Here is a 24,892-nt window from a genome sequence, read left to right as displayed (position 1 = left end):
AGGTATCTACAGCTTCCATTAAAATCTTGCTGGAGACAGCTACACCTCCACAGCTCATGCACTCTGCACATCTGCACAGTCAGCACTACAATGTTGATTTATATTAAGGTTTATAGCCTATAGTTTCCAGAATAGTAGAGCTGTAATGGTGGCTGGAAGCATACCTAGGCCCACATAGCTAGAAATGAAGATGCCAAGGAGTCCTGTGCTAAAATGCAGAGAGAAGAAACTTGAGACATCACAGAGCAGTGAATGCTGAGGTCTAGTGGATGCCTCTCTAGAAACCTTGTCCTCAAAGTCCTAGACTGGAGGGGTAGCCTTGAAGATTATTGAAATGCCTTTGGGGTCATTCTTCCATTGTCCTGAAGAATTTCACCTGGCTTCCTTCTATCCATGCTAATCTTATCAAACAGTTGCTTGGCCACATCCTTGCACACTTTTTCATTCTTTACATGGCCAGGCTGTGAATTCTTCAAATCTTTACATTCTGCTTCACTTTTAATTATAAATTCCATCTTTAAATCATTTTCTGCTCTCTTACTTTACTGTATGCAGTTAAAAGAAATCCCTCAGCCTCAAAAGTTAGCCTGGTGTGGTGGCACACACCTGTAGTCCCAGCTACTTGGGAAGCTGAGGCAGGAGAATCGCTTGAACCTGGGAGGTGGAGGTTGCAGTGAGCCAAGATCACGCCATTGCACTCCAGCCTGGCAACAGAGCGAGACTCCATCTCAAAAAAAAAAAAAAAAAACAAAAAAAAGCAAAAAAAAAAACCAAAAAACAAGAAACTCCTCAGCTTCTTCAATATTTTGCTTAGAAATTTATTCTGGCTGTGCACGGCGGCTTATGCCTATAATCCCAGCACTTTGGGAGGCTGAGGCCGGCAGATCATGAGGTCAGGAGATCGAGACTATCCTGGCCAACATGGTAAATCCCATCTCTACTTAAAAAAAAAAAAATCTATCTATCTATCTATCTATCTATCTATCTATCTATCTATCTATCTATCTACACAAAAATCAGCTGGGCATGGTGGCGCATGACTGTAATCCCAGCTACTTGGGAGGCTGAGGCAGGAGAATCGCTTGAACCAGGGAGTCAGAGGTTGTAGTGAGCCGAGATCATGCCACTGCACTCCAGCCTGGCAACAGAGCTATACTCCATCTCAAAAAAAAAAAAAAGAAAAAAAAAAGAAAGAAAAGAAAAATAAATTTATCCTGCCAGATATCCTAGTTCATTGCTCTTAAACTGTGTCTTCCATAAAGCCCTAAGACATAAATACAATTCTGCCAAGTTCTTTACAACTTTATGATATGGATGGCCTTTAACTCCTGTTTCCAATAAAATATTTCTCATTTTCATCTGGGACCTCATGAGAATGGCCTTTACTTGCCATATTTTTACTAACATTTTGTTCCTGACTATTTACGTCATCTCGAAGAAAGTGTGCAATTTCTCTGCAGTTCTCATCTGAGCCCTCTCCAGAATTTCCATCAATACAGATGTTTTTCTAGTCTGCTTCTCCAAATTCTTTCAGCCTTTGCCATTACTCGGTTCCAAAGCTACTTCCACCTTTTTAGATATTTGTTACGGCAACACCCCACATTACTGGTACTAGCTTTCTGTATCAGTCCATTTTATGCTGCTATAACAGAATATCACAGACTGGGTAATTTATAAAGAATAGCAATTTATTGGCTCATAATTCTGAAAGCTGGAATATCCATGATCAAGGTGTTAGCATCTGGTGAGAGCCTTCTTGCTGTCATCCATGGCAGAAGGGAGAAGAGCAAGCAAGGGAGAGAGTATGAGAAAGCCAAACTTGCTCTTTTATAACGAGCCCACTCCCACAATTAACAAACCAACTCCTGAAATTATGACATTAATCCAATAAGGACAGAGCCCTCCTTGCCTAATCACCTCTCCTTAGGCTCCAACTGCCAACACTGCTACGCTGGGGATTAAGTTTCCAACACATACTTTTTGGGAGACTCATTCACATCATAGCAATTATTTTCCATTGTTGCAAGATGTCAGAGACCCCGAATGGAGGGACTGGCTAGAGCCACTGCAGAGGAACATAAATTGTGAAGATTTCATGGACATTTATCAGTTCCCAAAATTAATACTTTTATAATTTCTTACTCCTGTCTTTACTGCAATCTCTGAACATAAATTGTTAAGATTTCATGGACATTTATCAGCTCCCAAATAATACTCTTATAATTTCTTATGCCTGTCTTTACTTTAATCTCTTAATCCTGTTATCTTCCTAAGCAGAGAATGTACATCACCTCAGGACCAATATTGTACAAATTGATTGTAAAACTTGTGTGTTTGAACAATATGAAATCAGTGCACCTTGAAAAATAACAAAATAACAGCAATTTTCAGGGAACAAGGGAAGACAACCATAAGGTCTGACTGCCTGCAGGGTTGGGCAGAATAGAGCCATATTTTTCTTCTTGCAGAGAGCCTATAAATGGATGTGCAAGTAGGGAAGATATCGCTGAATTCTTTTCCTGGCAAGGAATATTAATAATTAAGACCCTGGGAAAGGAATGCATTCCTGAGGGAAGATCTATAAACGGCCGCTCTGGGAGTGTCTATCTTACGCGGTTGAGATAAGGACTGAAATACGCCCTAGCCTCCTGCAGTACCCTCAGGCTTATTAGGGTGGGGGAGAAATCCCACCCTGGTAAATTTGAACCAGTTCTCTGCTCTCGAACCCTGTTTTCTGTTGTTTAATATGTTTATCAAGACAATACGTGCACAGCTGAACATAGACCCTCATCAGTAATTCTAATTTTGCCCTTTGCCTTGTAATCTTTTGTCCTTGCCCTGTGTCCTCAGAAGCATGTGATCTTTGTTCTCCCTTTTGCCCTTTGAAGCATGTGATCTTTGTGACCTACTCCCTGTTCATACACCCCCTCCCCTTTTGAAGTCCTTAATAAAAACCTGCTGGTTTTGTGGCTCAGGTGGGCATCATGGTCCTACCGATATGTAATGTCACCCTCAGAGACCCAGCTGTAAAATTCCTCTCTTTGTACTCTTTCTCTTTATTTCTCAGCTGGCTGACACTTAGGGAAAATAGAAAGAACCAATGTTGAAATATTGGCGTGTTCCCCCAATATTCCATTACCTTTGTTCACTCATTTATTTGTTCACTTTAGCAGTCCCTGGGTGCCTATTATGTGTCTTGTCCCCTCCAAGACACCAGTAATACAACAGAGAATAAGATGAATGAAGTCCTCTTTCTCATAACGTTTTCATTCAAGTATTCACTTGTTTTGTTTCTAGCTAGGCTGGAATTTTGCATTTTAATCTACTTTCCTTATTTATTATCAAAAGTTTCTCTGTAAAAGCATATCTTTGCATGCATGGAATTTAAAGATTACTGGTAAAGCAATTTGCCTTATTGGGAATGTGCTGTTTTCAACAATAGGAATTTGGCACTATATATCATCATTAAGGTGCCAGAAATGTCGACTAATTTTCCAAGAGACTAAAGACTCTTAAAATAGATCTTTATGCAATAATTAAAATTAATTAGAGAGGTATTGTCACTAAGTACACAATATTTTTTAAACCTAAGTAGGTGGTTAAAACCAGAAATGTGTTCTTTTAAAAGTGAATAGTAACTGAGATTGTATAAAGATTTTAACAATAAACTATTGTTTGTGTGTCTATGTATAAACATTCTTTAATACACATTGTTGTTGCTATATTTTAAACACACATCTCTGTGACTACTGTGCTGTTGGGGGGATCCAAAGTTAATAATTTTAAGACAAAATATTGTACTTTTATTTAGTTAAATTTATAATGATCATCTCCCTTGAAATTTCCTCATTTCATGTCATGGTTTTGGATTCTACTTAGTGTATTGAATGGCCAAAGGTTGGAAAGTCATCTTAAAATATCTATTTCTGTGCTGAAGCACAGAAAGTATTTCAGAGTAACACCTGGGGAAGCCTAGATCTATGAAGAATGAGGCTCAAGATTAGTCACAGAATAAGAATTATTATTTAATCCCCCAAAGAAAGTTGAGTAACATTGATAAAATATCATGGGGAACTTCGCATTTCCAATGCATCTTTGCCACTTTGAACTTCATAGAATAAAATGTTTTAACTTTCCATAGCTTTCATGTTTAAGCCTAATTGAAAAAATTTCAGAGGGATCAAAAATGTAATTCATTAACTGTGCTCTAGGGTGCTAGTTAAAACTCCGTGTGAATGTGAAGTGTTCTTACAATCAACTCTTAAAGTAATCCTGGACTCTATCCTGCTTCAGGCAAGTCATCTTCCTACATGGCAATAGTGGTAGAATAAGATGCCACAGCATATCCACGATTCTCTGGTTTCCTTCTTCTTATCATCAAATATTTACAGCACGTCTAGAATACTTTCACTTCATACAAAAATCTCCACCAGACCATTTCTAAAAAAAAATCACCCACAGCCCCTGAAGAAATTCACTTGTTATGAGTCAGAAAAGAGATGCAACCTATTACAGTTATAATAATAATTCTAGTTATAAACAAGTGTTCTTTATATTTTGAAGAAACGTCAACTCTATTGTTGATGTTACTGTTTTAATGCTGACTTCTAAAATAACTCCCAATAAATTTATGTTTTCTTACACATGAAACCCTTTCAAATATTTGGATATAGTTGTTATAAATTTCTAAGTAATTTGTTCTCTGGGCTAGGGGCCTTAAGAGTAGAGGCTCTGGTGACAGACAACCAAGTATGAATTCTGCCTCCAGACCTTATTACCTGTGTGATCTTGGGCAAGAAACTCTGTACACTTCAATTTTCTCATATATAAAATAGGATATTATATCTATCTAAATGAATTGTCATGGGATTAATTTAATGCACATACATATGCATACATATGTACAACTAGTCTTCAATAAGTGTATCCACATAGTACATACTTAATAATTGTTAGTTATTATTAATAGTAGTATTACTCTAGAAACATACTTCTATTAATTCAGAGAATTGTCCTATATGTTTTGCTAGCCACAACATACTGTCTCATGTTATATCTGTGGTTAACCATATGAAGTTGAGGGCCAAGCAAAATCTTGTTTAATCTGTGCAGTTAAATGTGGGACTCTGAATTCATGACTTTGTATTATTTTTATTTAATCTTGTTATTTTAAACTCAATAGCCTTTTAGTAATATTTTTTTAAATCTGATTCGATTTTTATTTCTGTCTTTTTAAATTATTCCTTAGCCTTTTAGTAATGTCTTTTTAAATCTGATTCTAGGTTTCAAATGGTTCCAGATTTCTTTGTCTGATGTATATTTAATAAACAGACTATGTTTTCCTTATTTTAGAGCAAATATCAGCAAATATGGCCAAGGAGAGTGAGAGAGTAAATATTTTAAACTCTATGGACCATATAGCCTCTGTTGCATCTTCTTAAATCTGTTGCTGTAGAGGTGAGGGAATTATGGACTATATCTAAATGTTTGAGTATATCTGGGTTACATCAAAATCTACAAAGACAGCTGGGATCAGATTTGGTCCCTGAATCATAGTTCACTGCACCTGTTCTAGAGAGTCCTCCTTACACCAAGTTAACCATATGGAAAGTACTGCCAAAGGAATCATCAGCTGATTCCAGTAGCTATCACTTAAATTGCAAAGATCTGGACACACATCATTTGGTTAATTTTTGTTCATAGTAAAAGAGATTAAATTCTGACCTCTCAAAAAGAGGAAATAACAAATAGAAAAGTTTATTTCTTGTGAATTAGGAAATTTAAATAAGCCAGAAATAGCTTAAGAGGGTTGTTTGAAAATTCACGTGTGAAAAACTACACAGGGAATTTAAAAATGACAGTTATCAGGGTAAACTAAACCATTAATTCTAATTTGTGTTTTTAACAATCAGATTTAGAAACACATATGTGTGTATGACCTGTGTTTCTAGACAGGGAAGGAAGAAAAAATTTCCTTAGTCTATAAAGATGTTTTTGCCGTCATTTATTCCTTAGTTTCTACACTAAGTAGATGTAAAAGGTAACTAAATCCTAAATACAGGTATTGAAGAGACCAGTGTTTGTTAGATTCCCTAATCTAAAGATTTTAAACCACTAAAACTCTATCAATTATTCTGTTTTCTCTTTCTATCTGTCACAGCAGTGTTCTACCAAAATACATGCTACAAAAATGTGTTGCTTATTTTTTGACCTATGTAAAGGAAAAAAATGAACAATTTTGATTCTTTTAGCCAGCATTTCAAATTATATGGAGGTCTATAAAAATAAATATTTTGTACATTCCAGTAAATTTTAGTTTCAAGTTTCTATGAGAGCATACTGCAAATTTCATTAGCTATTAAGAAAGTACTTCTGCTTTCTATTTCAGATTGTGTAGTATTCTCTTTTATCAAAATATGTGTATGGGCTTAAAAATACTTCTAGAGACGTATTAAAGAGTAGAAAAAAATTACTTCCTATTTAGAGCTATAAAATTGAGTGATTATTTCTCTATTTTCTAGCGTGCAGTTGTAATTATCTTGTAACTTTGAAAACACTTTATGCGCACCACCTTCCAAAGGATGCCCATGTGCTAATCCATGAACCTGTAAATACGTTAACTTACATGGCAAAAAGTAAAAAAAAAAAAGACTTTACAGATGTGATTATTTAAATTAAGAGTCTTGAAATGAGGAGATTAAGGTGATCCTCAAATGCATATTTATAAGAGAGAGGCAGGGGGAGATTTCACTGTACAGACCTAAGAGGAGAAAACAATGCCTCCATTGAAGCAGCAATTAGGGTGATGCAGCCACGTTCAAAAGATGTGGAAAAGATAAGAAATACATTCTTCCCTAGAACCTCCAGAGGGAGCTGGAGTCTGCCAATACCTTCATTTCGGTCCAGTGACAGTGATTTTGGATGCCTGGCCTCCAGAATAAATTACTGTTATTTTATGCTACCAAATTAATGACAATTTGTTGTAGCAACCACATAAAACTAATACAAGGAGTCATTGAGTTTACATTCATATTGAACACTGTATAATTGGTCTAGATGGCATAAAAGGAATCTAAAAATATATTTGCTATCTTTGATATATTTAGAATCTTATACAATAGACAGAGGTATTATTGGGTAGGTGATATGGTTTGGCTTTGTGTCCCCAACCAAATTTCATATTGGATTGTAATCTTCAATGTTAGTTGGAGCAGGGTCCTTTTAGAAGGTGATTGGATCACGCAAGTGAACTCGCTGTTCTTCTAATAGTGAGTGAGTCCTCATGAAATCTGATTGTTTAAAAGTGTGTACCACCTCCCCCTTTACTTGCCCATGCTCTCTCTTTCTCTCTCTCTCGCTCTCGCTCTTGCTCTCTCTCTCCCCCTCCTGCTCCAGTCATGTAGGATGTCCTGGCTTCCCCTTCACCTTCCAACATAATTGTAAGTTTCCTGAGGCCTCCCCAGCCATGCTTCCTATACAGCCTGTGGAACCGTAAACTAATTGGTACCAGAGAAGTGGAGCATTGACATAAATATGCCTGAAAATATGGAAGCAGCTTTGGGACTGGGTAATAGGCAGAGGCTGAAACAGTTTGGAGCGTTCAGAAGAAGACAAGAAGTGATTAATGGTGTTGTATATCTCCTAATAACTTTCTCTTCCACATTCATTTTAAAGGAACATTTTATACACCTGAAATTTGAATTTTCTCTACTTGGTGAGCAGTTATGACTACATATCTTTCAACATTAACATTGAATCATTTTCAATTGTTCATATCAGAGTTCTTATATTAAAAAATAAAATCTCAATTTTTTTTCTTGCCCAACAAGTTAGAAACCTTATGTTCAGCTTCTCTGTATAAATTTCCCACTTTGGATTTAGTCTACTTTGTGTACTATAATGTAGCTAGTTTTTATTCTCTGAGCCATTCAGCCTTTACTTCTAACCTCTTTTTTTCCTTATGTTAGACATATTAAATGTTCTTCCATAAGAGTGATACAATAGTCTTTTCCCTGCGTTATAAAAGTCCCACATTTGTGTCTCTGCTTTTATATATATTCTCTGCTGCTATATATATATAATATATATTTTATATTTTACATATATTAACATACATATATATATATATGCTATACACAACAAACATGGTTGTTTTTTTTAGCAAGTCAAATAAAATTACTTTTCTGATCAATGCCCTCCGATGGCTTCTCATCTCACTTAGAATGAGAAGCAGTTGGATCATGGGACCAATATGATCTGAATCTTGGCTCATTCCCTTCTACTCTCTAACCCTTTCTTTCTCTCCAGCACCACTGGAACTGTGGGATATTTTAGGCACTCCCCTTCTTGCCCCACTATTCCCTTTCCCTGGAAAGTTCTTACCCCCAGTGTCTGAATCTAAGAGTATGTTCAAATACCATCATCAAGGAGGGCCCTCTGGGCCAAGATTTCTAAAACAGTAGCACCTCTCATTCTGTCTTCTAACCCTGCTATTTCTTTCTTCTCAAAAACCAACCTATTCCATGTTTGTTATTGTGCCTCCATCCATTAGAATTTAAGCTTGACAAGAGCAAGGGTTTTGTGTTTGTTTCCTTCTTTACTTCTAGTGCCTGGAGGAATGACTGGCACATGATAGGCATCGGTATACATTGAATGAATGAACGAATAATGAATGAATTAGTGTGATCGAAATTAATCTTTCAAAATGTCCTGTAACTTCCTTCTTTAGTAAATCCCCTTTGACACTTTCCTTTCTTTTTCTTCCATTTTTTCACCATTATACACATTATGCCCCCTTTTGCTCTCCTATCTCTTCCGGAATTTGCATTCATTTATATTTGATTCTCTCTCTCTTGTTTTAACTCTGCAGACAGAGTTAACTCCTCTAAGCATACTGAAAGATTCAGAGAGAAACAGTTATCTGTCTTGTAGGGAAGTATTAAAACCTAACAACATCTTGAAGTGTTTCTGAATTTAAAATGAGGATATTCTGTCTTGAACATCAGTGAATGATGAATAAGCTGTTGACTAACTTGGGAGCATGAAATGAGATGTCATTTGCCATGAATTGTTGATAATACTGCATTCATTTTCCATGGTTCTGTTTTACCTAGTTGATACCCAGCAAGTATGCCAACTTTTCTGTAAATGATTAAAATGTAATTTAAATAATTTGTCTCAGACTGCAGAGAAATAATTTTTAATTACTGCTACATTTGCCTTAACTTCTGTTAAAAATATTTGATACTCTGGTTATTGATATCTATGGATTTTATTTGATAGTTCATTACAGAATTTTAGAATAATAAAACATATTTGAAAAGGCACTGCAATCATGAAAGAAGAGCAAGTGACACTTATAATGTCATAATTTACTACAAGTATTAAAAATCCCAGTGCAGATTACAGTGTGCAAATTCTAAAAAGATTTAACGTCATCGTAGAAGACATAGAAGATAGCATATAGATGGATTTTATATAACATAACATCAGTCACAATCCGAAAAGGCTACATACTGTATGATTCAGACTATATGACATTCTAGAAAAGGCAAAACTATGGAGACAGCAAAAAGATCTGTGCTTTTCGGAGGTTGTAGGGAGAGGTATGAATAGGAGGACCACAGAGGAGTTTTAGGGTATGAAGAATGTTGTGTATGATACTATAGTGGTGAATAAGTGTCACTATACATTTGTCCAAACACATGTAATGTACAGCACCAGTAATGAACCTTAATGTACACACTGGACCTTGGGTGATAATGTTGCATCATTGTGGCTTCATCCAGTGTAGTAAATGTACCACTGTGATGTGGGATGTTGATAGAGGGGAAAGTGTGAGTATGTGGGGGCAATAAGTATGACAGAACTCTACTTTATGCTAAGTTTTGTTATGAACCTAAAAATGGTCTTTAAAAAATAAAGTGTGTATTTTTGAAAAACTGTAAAAAGGGGGAAATCAAACCATTTTAAACTCCCCTACTAGGGATTAAGACGCATGAGATAATATACCTCTTCTTATCAATAACACTTCTTTATTTAGATAGTCACAATCCCCTTGATTCATAGAGCATATTCATAGATGAGGCAATTGTACTACACTATATTTATAATTATTGAATTGCTCTGTGAATAGGAATTTTTTGTATTTCTTTCTGGCACTGAGTTGTTAAAAATGAAAATGGGGCAAGTTAAGTTACTGTCTGGAGACGATAAGCGAATCCTTAGTTGCCATACTTGTTATTGCTTTGGTTGAAAGTAGTTTTCTTGACAATTTATTTGTACAAGCTCTTTTCTTTTTGGCTCTTTACTTCTGAATATTGCCTATGGGATAGTATTTGATTTTTTGCACCATTAACATGAGCCAGCTCTGCTTTATTCTCATATCTCAGTTCAGAAGACACTAACCTGGTTTAAACCCACTAGTCACCACCAATATGACTCAGAAGGAAAGGCAATTGGAACATCACCAAAAATCTCTAATCACTTCATCAATATCTAATTAGGTAATGCAGAATTGGTAATTTTAAGGCAATATTATACTGATGAATGTTACACGAGTCTGTGAATAATTCCTGAAAGAAATGTGCATGTCTTTGGTCATAAATGTTTCTGGTCCATGAGTATTTAAACATTACTGGGTGAATTTTATCATTGGAAAAATAAAACAACAACAAAAAAGTTTAAATCTTAAAGTATAAGTTTTAGGTTACACAGATAATCCATAAAAAACAATAGAGATAGGAAAAATGTATACAATTGTGATTTAATTCCCTCACATCTATCCAGATAAGGCCTTATTGTACTTCCTGGACACTGTACTGTGTTAGATTTAATCCTACATTAGTCTTCAAAATTAAAATATAAGTGTTCAGAATAATAAAAAACACAACTTATTCAAATCAATATGATGATGAAAAATAGTTGAAAAATAAGATCTTGGCCAGATGCGGAGGCTCACAGCTATAATCCCAACACTTTGGGAGGCCAAGGCAAGTTTATCACCTGAGGTCAGGAGTTCGAGACCATCCTGACCAACATGGCGAAACCCTGTCTCTACTAAAAATACAAAAATTAGCCAGGTGTGATGACACATGCCTGTAATCACAGCTACTAAGGTGCCTGAGGAAGGAGAATCGCTTGAATTTGGGAGACAGAGGTTGCAGTGAGCTGAGATTGTGCCATTACACTCCAGCCTGGGCAACAGTGAGACTCTGTCCGAAAGAAAGAAAGAAAGAGAGAAAGAGAGAGAGAGAAAGAAAAAAGTAAAACAAGATGTTAGAGAAGAAGCACAAAGATTCTAAAGATTGTTTTAAAAACTGAAGTTGAGAATGGATTTATAGTACCTATGTGTATGAAGTAATATTGTTAAAAGCTGAGTTCTTCATCATCATGGAATGAGAGAAAGCATATGTAAGCTATTCCTGGCACTACTTCAAATTTATATGTGAATGAAGGCTGTAAAACTCTGAGGGAATTCCCAAAGTCTGAGGCTCAAGAGAAGAAGGAAAGAAATAGTGTTGAGCCCTTCACCCTTGACCAGCTTCATGTGCTAATCATGAGCTAGAATTGTACAAGTTCAAAGTTATGGGACAGATACTATTGCAGATTTTAATTATTACATATAAGGAGGTGGAGAGAATACTCCAGGTGGATCATGCAAGAAAGACTAAATAGAGGACTATTATACTCAGTAACAAAATGTAAGCAAATGAAAATGTTTATGAAATGTAGCTCAGTCAAATTCAATTAAATTTTGCCCTTTCATGGTTGCTCATAATTTCATCCTTACTAAAACTCATCCTTACTAAAAGATATTTGCCCTGAGGATCTCAGTTCACTGATGACATTCTGGTTCGTAAGTTCAACATTCCTAACCTCCGCGGCTTTTTATTTACATCTCAGACTGCTTCTCCTTCTCCGAGTTTATCTGCTTTATTTGTTGATTCTTAATCCATACTACTGTTTGCACCTTCCCCCTATCTCTTTCATTGTTCCTTTTCCTTTCTCTACCTCTTACAAATAGGCATTATCTTTAGTTTCTCTTCTATTTCTTTGTTACCTACTTTTCCTGGATGATTTTAACAGTTTCCATGGCTTAATCGCTCAGATTTCCTCCGAGTTTCATATCCTCATTTTGCCAGACCTGTGGACATTTCCACCTGAATGCCTGACCATAAATGTAAGTGTAATGTCTAAAAGAATACCAATTGTTCCCTCCAAGCCATATCACACCTCAGAATTTGTATTGATTTCCAAACTAACATTGTGCTATCAACTTCACAAACAGAAAAACAAATAGATCCATCTTTTTTTCAATGATCCTCTCAAATCCAGAAAACGTTTGTTAATTACTCTCTAACATTTCTGACAAATATTCTTTATCTCCCTTTTCACTAGCACTAACCTTTCTTGCTTTGCATCAGGATTCCTGCATTAGTCTTCAGATTAGCTTCTTTATTTCCAGGTTTTGAAGCTGAATCTGTCTATTGCGCATTGTTATTTAAAGTATAGTCTGGGAATTAGCAGTAATAGTACTATCTGGGAATTCATTTTCGTAAGGTGTAATCTCAGGCTTTACTGGAGAATTGAATCAGCATGTGCATTTTAGCAGGATCCCCAAGCAAAGAGTGTGCACATTAAATTTGAGAAGCTCTACTCAGCATGACCATGTTACTTCTCTATTCATAAGGGCTTCAAAAACACACTTACTTCAATATTATTAGATGACAACATTGATTAAATTTGAAAGCATTACACTCTCCCCTCAAAATTTAGTTACCACTAATCACCTATACTATACTTTTTTTTCCCCCCTTTCCCCTGAATCACTGTGCCCATGTTAGTTTTTGTGTCTGGCTAACATGGTTTACATGCTAAAAATGCCCTTTACTTACTTGTTTGTTTACACAAACCCAATCCATTCTGAAAGACTAATTCAAGATCCAACTTCTTAAAACATCTTTTTTAGTACCTATTATAATAATAGCAGCGAAAATAATTTTATTAAGAGTGTCTAAAAAACTATTTTGTGTTATTTTTGGTTTTCTTAAATTGCTAGTCCATTTCTAATTAGATAGCAAGTCTTTTATTAGCTTGTGTTCTGGCATCTAGAAGAGATATTGTACACCACTGGGGCCAAATGATTTCTAAAAATAAGTCTTTATAGATGTCCTTAAAATTAAATATGAGATTTATTTTACTTTATAGCATTTATGCATACAACAAAATTGTACACAATTTTACAGATGATGGTTACACACATTTTAAACCAGAATTTCCTGCCTTTTCTTTCAGCCTCTTCTGCTAAGAGATATTTCACTTGGTATAGATGAAATATATACTTGGTATAAATATAAGAAAATATTTCACTTGATGTAAACGCCTAAACATTTAAATAGGCAGGACACTAATTATATGATTATATGTAGCATTAACTTCCATTGCCTACATTTAAAATAAAGCTGTGTAATAGAATTGATGTTTGGATATATTGCAATATTTAAAAATGCTATATTTAATAAGTCTACAGAGAAATATATCTACATAAGCAACTGTTTTGCAGAAATTAGCTTTATAACTAATGTCCATATTGTTAAACATATATCATTGATCATAATGATTCAATAATTCATATTAGTCACAAGCAAATTACAGAATTAGTACTTGAAACGAAAACCTCCTATGAATAAAAAATAAAATTCATCTTCGTTTTTAACATCAAGAGGAAACAACAAAAATTGATATATTTTTTCCCACAAAAGGATTCTGCATTGTAATTTTTTTATGTTTCAAATAATTATCTAGCCAAATATTATAAATCAAACTATAACTTTTTAATTATTTTGAAAATAACTATAAATCCTAACATGTCTCTTTTGATACTTTCTATGTTCAATGCGCTCCTGTGTTAATTTTGTATTGTAAGGGGATGACAATAGCAAGTATACAAAATAAAATATCACTATGTATCCCTTATAATTTAAAAAGCCCTTGCTTTGGAGTGTTCATGTCTTAGAATTCCCTTTTGTCTTCAATGAAGCCAGAATTTCCTTTACTACAAATTCTATTTTATGCACGTTCTTTGCTCTTCTTTCCCAAGCTATTTTAGGTTGGTTAAGTGCATGTCATATTAATTTACCTGAAAATGTGACTTTCTGAAGATACCCAAAGGAATATGGACGTAACTCTGGGTTGGAAAAATGGCTAGTTATGAGTCATCCAGTGAGGCACCACCTGGAAGCAGTTGAGAGTTGATCATGCAATCCAGTAAAAGATTGAGTTAAATCTATCATCTTGTAACTGGTCCTGGAATTTACTTCATAAGTGTACATTACATAAAACTATATCAAGCTTTCTCAACTTTCTTTTTCTCCCTGAAGATCACTACCAGTCAAATTCTAGGAGAATGTCCTCTAGTTCCTAGGCATTAGGGGGTGAGAAGACTGACGTTAGGGTGGATATCACATGCCCAATGCGTGATATTGTTCTTAAGAGAATTTTCTTTTTCGTTGAGAGGGTAACATATAAATACTGCAGGACAACATGATGAGTTACATTTTAAATGAAGATTAGTAGTAGTCACTCAGCACTGATTAAAGAAACACCATTCTGCCTGAGTCTCCAGGGCAGGTTTCATGAAGAAGTTGACATCTGAACTAAACTTTAAATAAAAGATTTTCAACATTCACGTGAGTATGGGATGAAAGTCATTCAAAAGAAGGAGAGAGAAAATAAGAAGAAATTTGAAGACAGAAACAGTGTAGGGTACCGCCACATCTGCAGAATGGATAGTGACCATTCTCTAATATATAACCACCTGAGGCTTGGAGGAGGCAAAAATGAGTTGGAACTACAGCATGTGGGGACTTCAAGTGAGTTTAAAGTTTATGGTGTAGATCATGAAAAGCATAAAATTAATTGTAAATATATTTTCACAATAATGTTGCAACTTGATCTTTCCTTTTTTATTTTAATAATAAAATACATTTTGAATCAAAGTTTCAAAAAACCTAAAATATTGGAGCTTGAAAGGATTTTATAAATCATTTTGACAAAATAATCGTTTTATACTTGGGCAAACTGGGTTCCAAAGACCTTGAATGACATCTTCAAGGTCCAAGAATTCTACCTGATCATTGTAACACAATCACACATAGCTCTTATAGTTATTTTGGTTGTGTCAATAATCCCAAATCTAGAATGTAATCAATCTCTATTGAGAAGAGAGTACAGTCTGATTTGGGTGACCAGTTTGTTTCAAAAGATCGAGGTAAACCCTTATGACTGTTCCCTTACATGTAATTATATTTCACTTGAAGTTAGTTACAGACAGAATTGCTAGGAATTTTAAAAAGTGTAAACATCATCATCATCTCCTTGGTTTAGTCTTCCTTCCATGTACTACTATCAGGCAGTATAACATTTAGCCTTTCTACTCTTTTTTTCCAACAGATTTCCGAAAACAAAACAAAATAAAACTAGGAACTCTTTGTTCTTTCCCGGACATGACTAAACATAGCCCTGAAAGAAGGGAAGACCTTGACCTTGAACCTATCAGCTTTTCTGATGAAATAGTTTCAGATATATATGACTCACTTCCTACAGATTTAGACTGTGTGTGTGTGTATGTGTGTGTGTGTATGTACAAGATTAGAAGGGGAATAAACTTAAAGATAAGAGTCGCACATCACCTTGATTTCTGTCCGCCTCAGAGAACTAGTCAAGCTAACATGACATAGATCTTTTGTGGATTTCTGGCATGCTGGTTGTGATGTTACAGTACTTAAATTTCTTCTGCCAGACTATGTGATGTCTTTTAAAATGTATAACCACATTTAACCGGTTTTTTTTAATTCCATGTATTTCCCAGCAAAATCAAATATAACTTTTTGACTGCCTGCCTCTAACTTAGAGACATTAGCTACTCCATCTGGCCTGCAGTGATCAGGGAAATGTAGATTCAAGTTTCCCAGGGATGGCCAGTCCAACATCCTAATTTAGTTACTGGAATCCCATGCCCACCTTACTTGGGCAGTAACTTTAACATAGAAGGAGCCAGAAGTGAGAAGTCATATTGATTGAAGTTCTTTGAATGGACCAAATTACACAGCTGGAGTGAAAGTTCATTACACCACTGTTCTATGGTCATAATGTCTCAGAAACATTTCTTTTCTCTTTTATTTTACTTTTTCTGCACTACTCAGTCCCAGACAGACATTCCTATGGTCTCCTAGAGTTTGGACAATAGGCATGTTTAGATCTAGTTTGATCTTTTACTAAGGCTATAACCCTTACTTCCCACTAATGTGGGGAGGTTCTGTCTAAGACTCTGCATCTTGGCCAGAACCTGAGTTTTGACCCCCTCCAGTACAGCTGATGAACCAAAACGTGAGTGTAATATCTTGGCCAATACCTTCAAAATTTCTTACTCCAAGAGTGTACTTTCCTCTGTTACAAACTTTTAAACAAAAATTGGCCTGAAAGCTCAGCGCTGTAAGGTATTTTTAAATTCTACAATGTAATTAATGTCATTTCAAAATATTTATTATTTTTAGAGAATGAGTTAATGTGGAGAGTCCTTTAGAAACAGAAAAAGTCCTTTAGATAAAGAAAAGTAAATTAATGTGAAGAAGATTTTAAAATGTCATAAAGAAACATGGCATTGAGGGAGTAGTTTGGGTTAATAATGACTGTACAGTTCGTCTGCCCTGTGCGACTCTTCTCCCGCCACATGCAGTGATATGTGTGAGACTATGCAGAAGGCAGATGGGTAATTTTATTCAGATTTTTCCAGAACATATGCATTTAAAACGTATCATAATAAAGGGGTTTAAGAGATTGCCAAGAGAATGATTGAAATTATAGAGCATGGAATCTAAGTGAACAGGGAATAAACTAAGGACAGGGAAAAGGCAGGAAGAGAAACAAGAGAGGTCAGTAAACTAGAGGTCCTGATGTGATTCACAGCCACTCATTGCATAAGTAATTAAATAAGAAAGCAAGAAACAGGAGATGGTGGTCAGAGAGTTTGAGTGATACAGGGTTTCAGGGTAACTTCTTAGGGCCTTACTATATAGTGGATCAGGAAAATGGACTAGAATTGAAGATCCCTGTTGATGGTGAAGTCAAAGCTAGTTTTCTATGTGGATTTTGAAATCAACTAGATTGAGAATAGGAGTTGAAGCAAACAGGAAAACTTTGAACTTGATATCAGTATGTTCAGTAAATGAAGGTGAAAATTATATAAATTGTACAATAGTAACTGGCAAAAATTAGAAGGTGTGGAGCGTTCCAAACATAGAGGAGTAGAGGTTTTTGCAAAAGAGGGATAGACATGTCCTGCATATAGCAAAGGGAATCCAGAAAGAGTCTTGCTGCCCGTTATATGAGCTTTAAGAGCATAACTTCTACTAATTTAAGCCTTTCTTTCCTTCTTTATTTTTCTCTTTTTTTTAGTTAGAGTCTCGCCCTATTACCCAGGCTACATGATCTCAGCTCACTGCAGCATCAACCTCCCTGGCTCAAGGCATCCTCACACCTCAGCATCCCAAGTAGCTGGAGCTACAGGTGTGCACCACCATGCCTGGCTAATTTTTGTATTTTTTGTAGAGATGGGGTTTTGACATGTTGCGTAGGCTGGTCTTGAACTTCTGAGCTCAAGCCATCCACCTTCAACCTCCCAAAGTACTGGGATTGCAGGTGTGAGCCACCATGTCTGGCTAATTTAATCCTTTCATTATCCAAGACCATCAGAGAGTTGTGTGTCTGGACCACATTGCTTTCCCCATTGTCTTCTATATAATGTTAGAGAACCAAAGAACCAATCACAAGGTTTACCCAATAACTGTGGATTGGGCATTAGAAAAGAGGAATAATTGTGAGTATACTTTAATAAGACAGAGACGACAGAATATAAGCAATTAGGAGTGTTACACCTTGGACGGGTTTTGAAAGAAAATTGTGTGTATTTGTATTTCCTGTGGGTTGAATTGTGTCCGTCTAAAAGAGAAATATTTAAGTCCTAACCTCACTACTTCAGATTGTTACCTTATTTGGAAATAAAGTCATTGTGGATGTGATTAGTTAAGATGAGGTTACATGGTAGTAGAGTGGTCCCCTAAACTGATGATGCTGCTGTTGTTATGAATATGTGTGTGCAAGCATGAATTTATACAACTCTTCTGACAATCAAGTTCTGATGGGGATATGAAGTAACTGGAATTATCCTACATTACTCATGAACATGCAAAATGATACAGCCACTATGGAAAACCATTTATTAGTTTCTAATAAGTTAAACATACACATACCATATTACCTAGATTTTCATGTAAGCATAATAAAATTTATGTTCATACAAAAGTCTGGATATTTATAGAAGTTTTCTTCATAAAAATCCCCAAACAACCATGTTTCTCAACTGGGTCATGTAAAAACCACAGTTCCTTTGTTCTTACTCTTCTTTTATTACTTAGTAATAAAAAGAAGAAACTCTTGATACACTCAGCAACATGAATAAATCTCAAATGCATTATGCTTAGTGAATAAAGCCAAACTCAAAATGCTATATATTGCATATCTCATTTATATAACATTCTGGAAAAGGCAAGATTATAGGAGTGGAGATTATATCCTTGATTGTCAAGTGTTATGGGTGAGGGGGAGAATTTGCCTTCAAATATCTGGCATGAGGGATTCAAGTGTGTCTGGAGGGGGTGTGATTGGAACTCTTTGGTGGTTTGATTGTAGAAGTGGTTACAAAACTATATTATTTTGTCAAAATTCACTCTAGAAGAAGCAGTTATCACCGTTTGAAAATTTTAAAATATAATTGAAACACTTTTAAATGCCTAATATCAATATACTATAGTAAATAGTCAAAAGGCATATTCTATTTTCTAGGGATGCTGCAATGAATTATCACAAATGTGATAGCTTAAAACAATACAATTGGTCGGGCGTGGTGGCTCACGCCTGTAATCCCAGCACTTTGGGAGGCCGAGGAGGGCAGATCACGAGGTCAGGAGATCGAGACCATCCTGGTTAACACGGTGAAACCCCGTCTCTACTAAAAATACAAAAAATTAGCCGGGCGCAGTGGCGGGCGCCTGTAGTCCCAGCTACTCCGGGAGCTGAGGCAGGAGAATGGCGTGAGCCTGGGAGGCGGAGCTTGCAGTGAGCCGAGATTGCGCCACTGCACTCCGGGCTGGGCGAAAGAGCGAGACCCTGTCTCAAAAAAAAAAAAAAATACAATTTTATTCTCTCATAATTTTAAAGGTTAAAGTCCAGAATCAAGGTGTTGGCTGGGTTGCTTTCTTCCAAAGATTCTAGGGGAGAATCCATTCCATGCTTCTTAACTAGCTCACAGGCAATCCTTGGCAATCCTTGGCTTGTAAATGAATCACTCCAGTCTCTACCTCCAACTTCCTATGGCCTTCCCTTCTGCTTTTGTTTGTGCCTTTTTTTTTTCTTTTGTAAGGATACCTGTCATTGGATTTAGGACCCATACTAATCCAGGATTATCTAATGTCAATATTCATACCTTAATTACATCTGCAAAGAAACCTACTCCAAATAAGGTTACATTTTGAGGTTTTGAGCAAACACATCCTCTGAAGGAACATGATTCAACCCACTGTAAGTCATCATAGCAATCTTTAATAAATGTATTTACATATTGATATAAGAACTCTGATTAGCACATTCTTTGTATTCTGAAAATATTTTGCCTCATATATTTCTTGGGATCACAGGCCAACAATGATAATAAAATGCTCTTATGTCTATAACCCAAATACCATAATTTTTTAGAGTATTTTAGAGTATTTTTCCATGAGTAAACTGAATAGCCTTATGAATTATAAACCATATGAATAACTTATTTTAATAAGATACAAAGTACATTCAAATTTATGTGAGAAAAAGCCATGCATTGACCCAATTAGCTGTTGAATCAAATACTGTCTTTAAAGCATTCAAAAAATTTTCAAAGTGTGAAAATTAACATTGCTGAACCAGAAACTTAGAATGATGTAGCTGGTATGAACTAGAATACAATGTTAAGATCTAGTATTAAATTATGTCCAACAACATTAAGAAACCAATGAGAAGAAACTGTGGAGAGAAAATAATAAATAGGCTTTTAACTAAAATCTTTTTAACATTTAAAGTTCAGGGGTACATGTTCAGGTTTGTTATATAGGTAATCTTGTGTCATGGGCATTTTTCATACAGATCATTTCATCACTCAGGGAATAACCCTAGTACCCATTTGTTATTTTTCCTGATCCTTTCCCTCCTCTCACTCTCCACCCTCAATAGAACACAGTGTGTGCTGTTTCCCTCTGTATGTTCATATGTTCTCTCATCATTTATCTCCCACTTATGAATGAGAACATGCAGTATTTGGTTTTCTGTTTCTGTGTTAGTTTGCTAAGAATAATGGCCTTCAGTTCCATCCATGTCCCTGCAAAGGACATGATCTCGTTCATTTTTATGGCTGCATAGTATTTCATGGTGTATATACACCACATTTTTTTATCCAGTCTATCATTGCTAGACATTTAGGTTGATTCCATGTATTCGTTACTGTAAATAGTGTTGCAATGAATGTACCCAGGTATGTGTCTTTATAACAGAATAATTAATATTATTTTGGGTATATACCCGGTAATGGGATTGCTGGTTCAAATGGTATTTCTGTCTTCAGATCTTTGAGGAATTGCCACACTGTCCTCCACAATGGTTGGACTAATTTACACTCCCATTATTGTGGATATAAACATTTTATCCACAACCTTTCCAGCATCTGTTATTTTCTCACCAAAGCCAAATTAGAAACAAACTACCATTCCCAACTGCCACAAAATGAATAAAATGTCTAGGAATACAGCTGAATACAGAAGTGAAAGATCTTTACAAAGAGAACTACAAAACACTGCTCAAAGAAGCCAGAGATGACACAAATAAATGGCAGAACATCTCATGCTCATGAATAGGAAGAATCAATTCATTAAAATGGCCATACTGCCCAAAGCAATTTTTAGATTCAATGCTATGACTATTATACTACAAATGGCATTCTTCACGGAACTAGACAAAAACTATTTTAAAATGCATATGGAATAAAAATAAAAGCCCAAATAGCCAAGGCAATCCTAAGCAAAAAGAACAAAACTGGAGGAATCACACTACCCAACTTCAAACTATACTACAGGGCTACAGTAACCAAAACAGCATGGTACTGGTACAAACACAGACACATAGACCAATATAAACAGAATAGAGAACGCAGAAATAATACTGCACATCTATAACTATCTGATCTTCAACAAACCTGACAAAAACATGGAATGAGGAAAGAACTCCCTATTCAATACATGGTGCTGGGATAACTGGCTAGCCATATGCAGAAGATTGAAACTGGACCGCTTCCTTTCACCACATACAAAAATTAACTCCAGATGGATTAAAGACTTAAATGTAGATTCCAAGACTATAAAAACACTGGAAGAAAACCTGGGCAATACCATTCAGGACATAGGCATGGGCAAAGATTTCATGATGAAGACACCAAAAGCAATTGCAAAAAAGCAAAAATTGACAAATGGGATCAAATTAAAGCCCTTCTGCACAGCAAGAGAAACTATCAACAGGGTAAGCAGACAACCTACAGAGTGAGAAAAAATTTTTGCAAACTATGCATCTGACAAAGGTCTAGTATCCACCACCTATAAGGGACTTAAACAAATTTACAAGAAAAAAACACAACCCCATAAAAAAGTGGGCAAAGGACACAAACAGACACCTTTCAAAAAAAGAAGACATACATGCAGCTAATGAGTGTGTGGAAAAAGCTCAGCGTCACTGATCATTATAAAAATGCTGATCAAAACCACAATGAGATACCTTCTCATATGTGTCAGAATGGCTATTATTAAAAAGTCAAAACATAACAGATGGTGGTGAGGTTGTGGATAAAAGCAATGCTTATACACTGTTACTGCCAGTGTAAATTAGTCCAACCATTGTAGAAGACAGTGTGGTAACTGCTCAAAGACCTAAAAACAGAAATACCATTTGACCCAGCAATCTGATAACTGGGGATATGCCCAAAGGAATATAAATTATTCTATTATGAAGACACGTGCATGAGTTATGTTCATTGCAACACTGTTTACAATAGCAAAGACATGGAATCAACCTAAATGTCCATCAATTATAGACTGGTTAGAAAAATGTGGTACATATACACCTTGAAATACTACACAGCCATAAAAATGAACAAGATCATTCCATCCCCTTTGCAGGGACATGGATGAAGCTGAAAGCCATTTTCTTTAGCAAACTAACACAGGAACAGAAAACCAAATATTGCATGTTCTCACTTATAAGTGGGAGCTAAATGTGGAGAACACATAGATCCACAGAGGGGATCAATGTACACTTGGGTCTATCAGAGGGTGTAGGGAGGGAGGAGGGAGAGGATCAGGGAAAATAACTAATGGGTACTAGACTTAATACCTGAGTGATGAAATAATCTGTACAACAAACCCTCATGACATAAGTTTACCTGTGTAACAAACCTGCACATGTATCCCTGATCTTAAAATATAAAGAGAATAAAATGAGATAATAACCAAAGATTTTTCAGAAATGATAAAAAATAAACCCCCAAATATAGGAAATAAATGTATCCCAGCAAAACTATCTTTATAAAAAGGAAAATGAAGTAAAATATTTTACAGCAATAAAATGTATGATAGTTCAGCATCATTAGACTCTCATTGAAGTAACTTCAAAATACGAACTTCAAGGGGAAAGAAAATGACCACAGAAGGAAAATATGGGGTGCAAGATAAAATGATTATCAGAGAAAACATGAAGAATCAAAGAAACCCAGAGTGAGCCTAAACAGTGATTTATACTGATTTAATTTCTGTTACTTAGAAAGTCCAATAAATTCTGGTTGATTTAAACCAATAAGTTAAAAAATTCACAAAATAAATACAAGCTTCTTGAGACAAAAACTGATAATTACAACTGTGTAAGATTCATCCTAACATCAGATTTTTCATTAATAGCTTTGGATGCCAGAAAAGTATCAAACAATGGTTCCAAAGTTATTAGGGAAAATGACTGAATGGATGCTGTCTCTAGACAAATCTTAAATCAAGTGTGAAGGTAGAATAATGGCTTTTTTTGAATTCATGGACTGAGAAAAGATTCATCACATAACTGCTACATTAAAAGTACATTACTGTGTCATTTTAAAAAGTGGGAGAGGGAGAAACGAGAAACTCCAGGAAAATTAAAAACTACACAAAAATTTTATTTTCCAAATATGAAGCAAACTAAAATGTGGGCACAATTTTAAACCAACTGATAGACTGATGAAAAATAATATTTAATTACGTATTAATGTGGACTGTGTTATACTTTGAGTGATTCAGAGGTCGTGATATTGAAACACTAAAAAAGAAAATATTATTGTGAAATACAACTTGGACTTGCAGTTAATGTCTCTGCAAAATGATAACAATAAAAATAAGGTTCATTAGTTTCCCACTTTTAGCTAATCTTGCAAAGCAGACTTACGTATGATCACGGAGCAATTGTAAATTTTATTAATTTTGACCAGTCAAACTGATGTGCTGAGGATAGAACAATTATAATAAGGAAAAGAAAAAAAAAGATTAGGAGTAAGATATGATATAGAAGGGAATTTGGTGATTATAATTGAAAAAATAAATAAATATATAAGTACATTAAACAAAGATATACAGCTAAGCAATAATTTAAATAATGATCACAAATATTTGATGAAGACAATGATGAGAAGTGGAGAACTCCCTGCGTGATCAAAATTTGCAGCTTCCGCAGTGGACAGTTAATAGGTAACACAGTCTATAAATCAAGAAATGGAGAATATGTATGAAGATAATGTAAAAAAAAGAAATAATTACTAGATTATGTTTCTTACATTGGGCTAGGTATGAAGTGGTGGCAAAGGTGCAAAGATAATCTTTTTATGATGTCATTTGCATTATATGAATCTATAAGATATTTTGATTAGAGTACTTAAAATATATGGAAATTCATACCAGTAACATTATTTTTTAAATAAGATTTTTCCATCATGTGATAAGCATTTAAAGATCCAAAGATGAGTAAAGTGATAAATTTGTTTTACTTTTTTCAAGTTTATATTATTCTTCAAGAGAAATGTGACAAATAAATGTAAATAATCCATGCAAGTTCAAAATTTTTCAAATGTATTTCGATACATATTATTGTGTATTTGTTTTCAATCTTATTTAAATAACTGTTTTTAAAAAGGAGTAAAGGAAAACTCTGCACTCTTTTTATATATTTTTCCAGTTTTAATTTTTTCACAAAAGTTTCTTTCATTTTTTTCAAATTATTGTACAGAATTCATATGTAAATCTCAAAAATGGAAAGGAAGAAAACCCAAATTCTCCTCATTATGAAGTGCGGAATGTAAAAAAAACAGAACACTGAGATTATGATAATTGTCTTACCAAATATATATTTGTGTTATTACTCCTTAACTTCTGATGTATTTTTCCATATAAGTATGAAACATGAAAAATTGGTACACAGACAGAAGCTCTAAGATCCACTCATTGTGAACTCTGCATAATTTTGGAAATAATATCTTTAAAGTCTTTTTTTCTGGTTAGCTTTCAAATGCTATTTTAAAAGTTGCAAGACATGAAGAACCAGATGCATACCTTCCCTTCACATGGATTTTCAATTTAATTCCTCATAGTTGTTTCTTGTCTCTGGGATGCTAATATGGTCTATTTTGTGTCAATGCACAATTTGTACAATGTTTCTTTTTAACTATCTCTTTCTTTGGTGATATGGT

This window comes from Hylobates moloch, unplaced genomic scaffold, assembly GCF_009828535.3.
Source record: "Hylobates moloch isolate HMO894 unplaced genomic scaffold, HMol_V3 SCAFFOLD_1, whole genome shotgun sequence".
Classification (NCBI taxonomy): Eukaryota; Metazoa; Chordata; class Mammalia; order Primates; family Hylobatidae; genus Hylobates; species Hylobates moloch.
Note: the sequence above shows the minus strand (reverse complement) of the source record.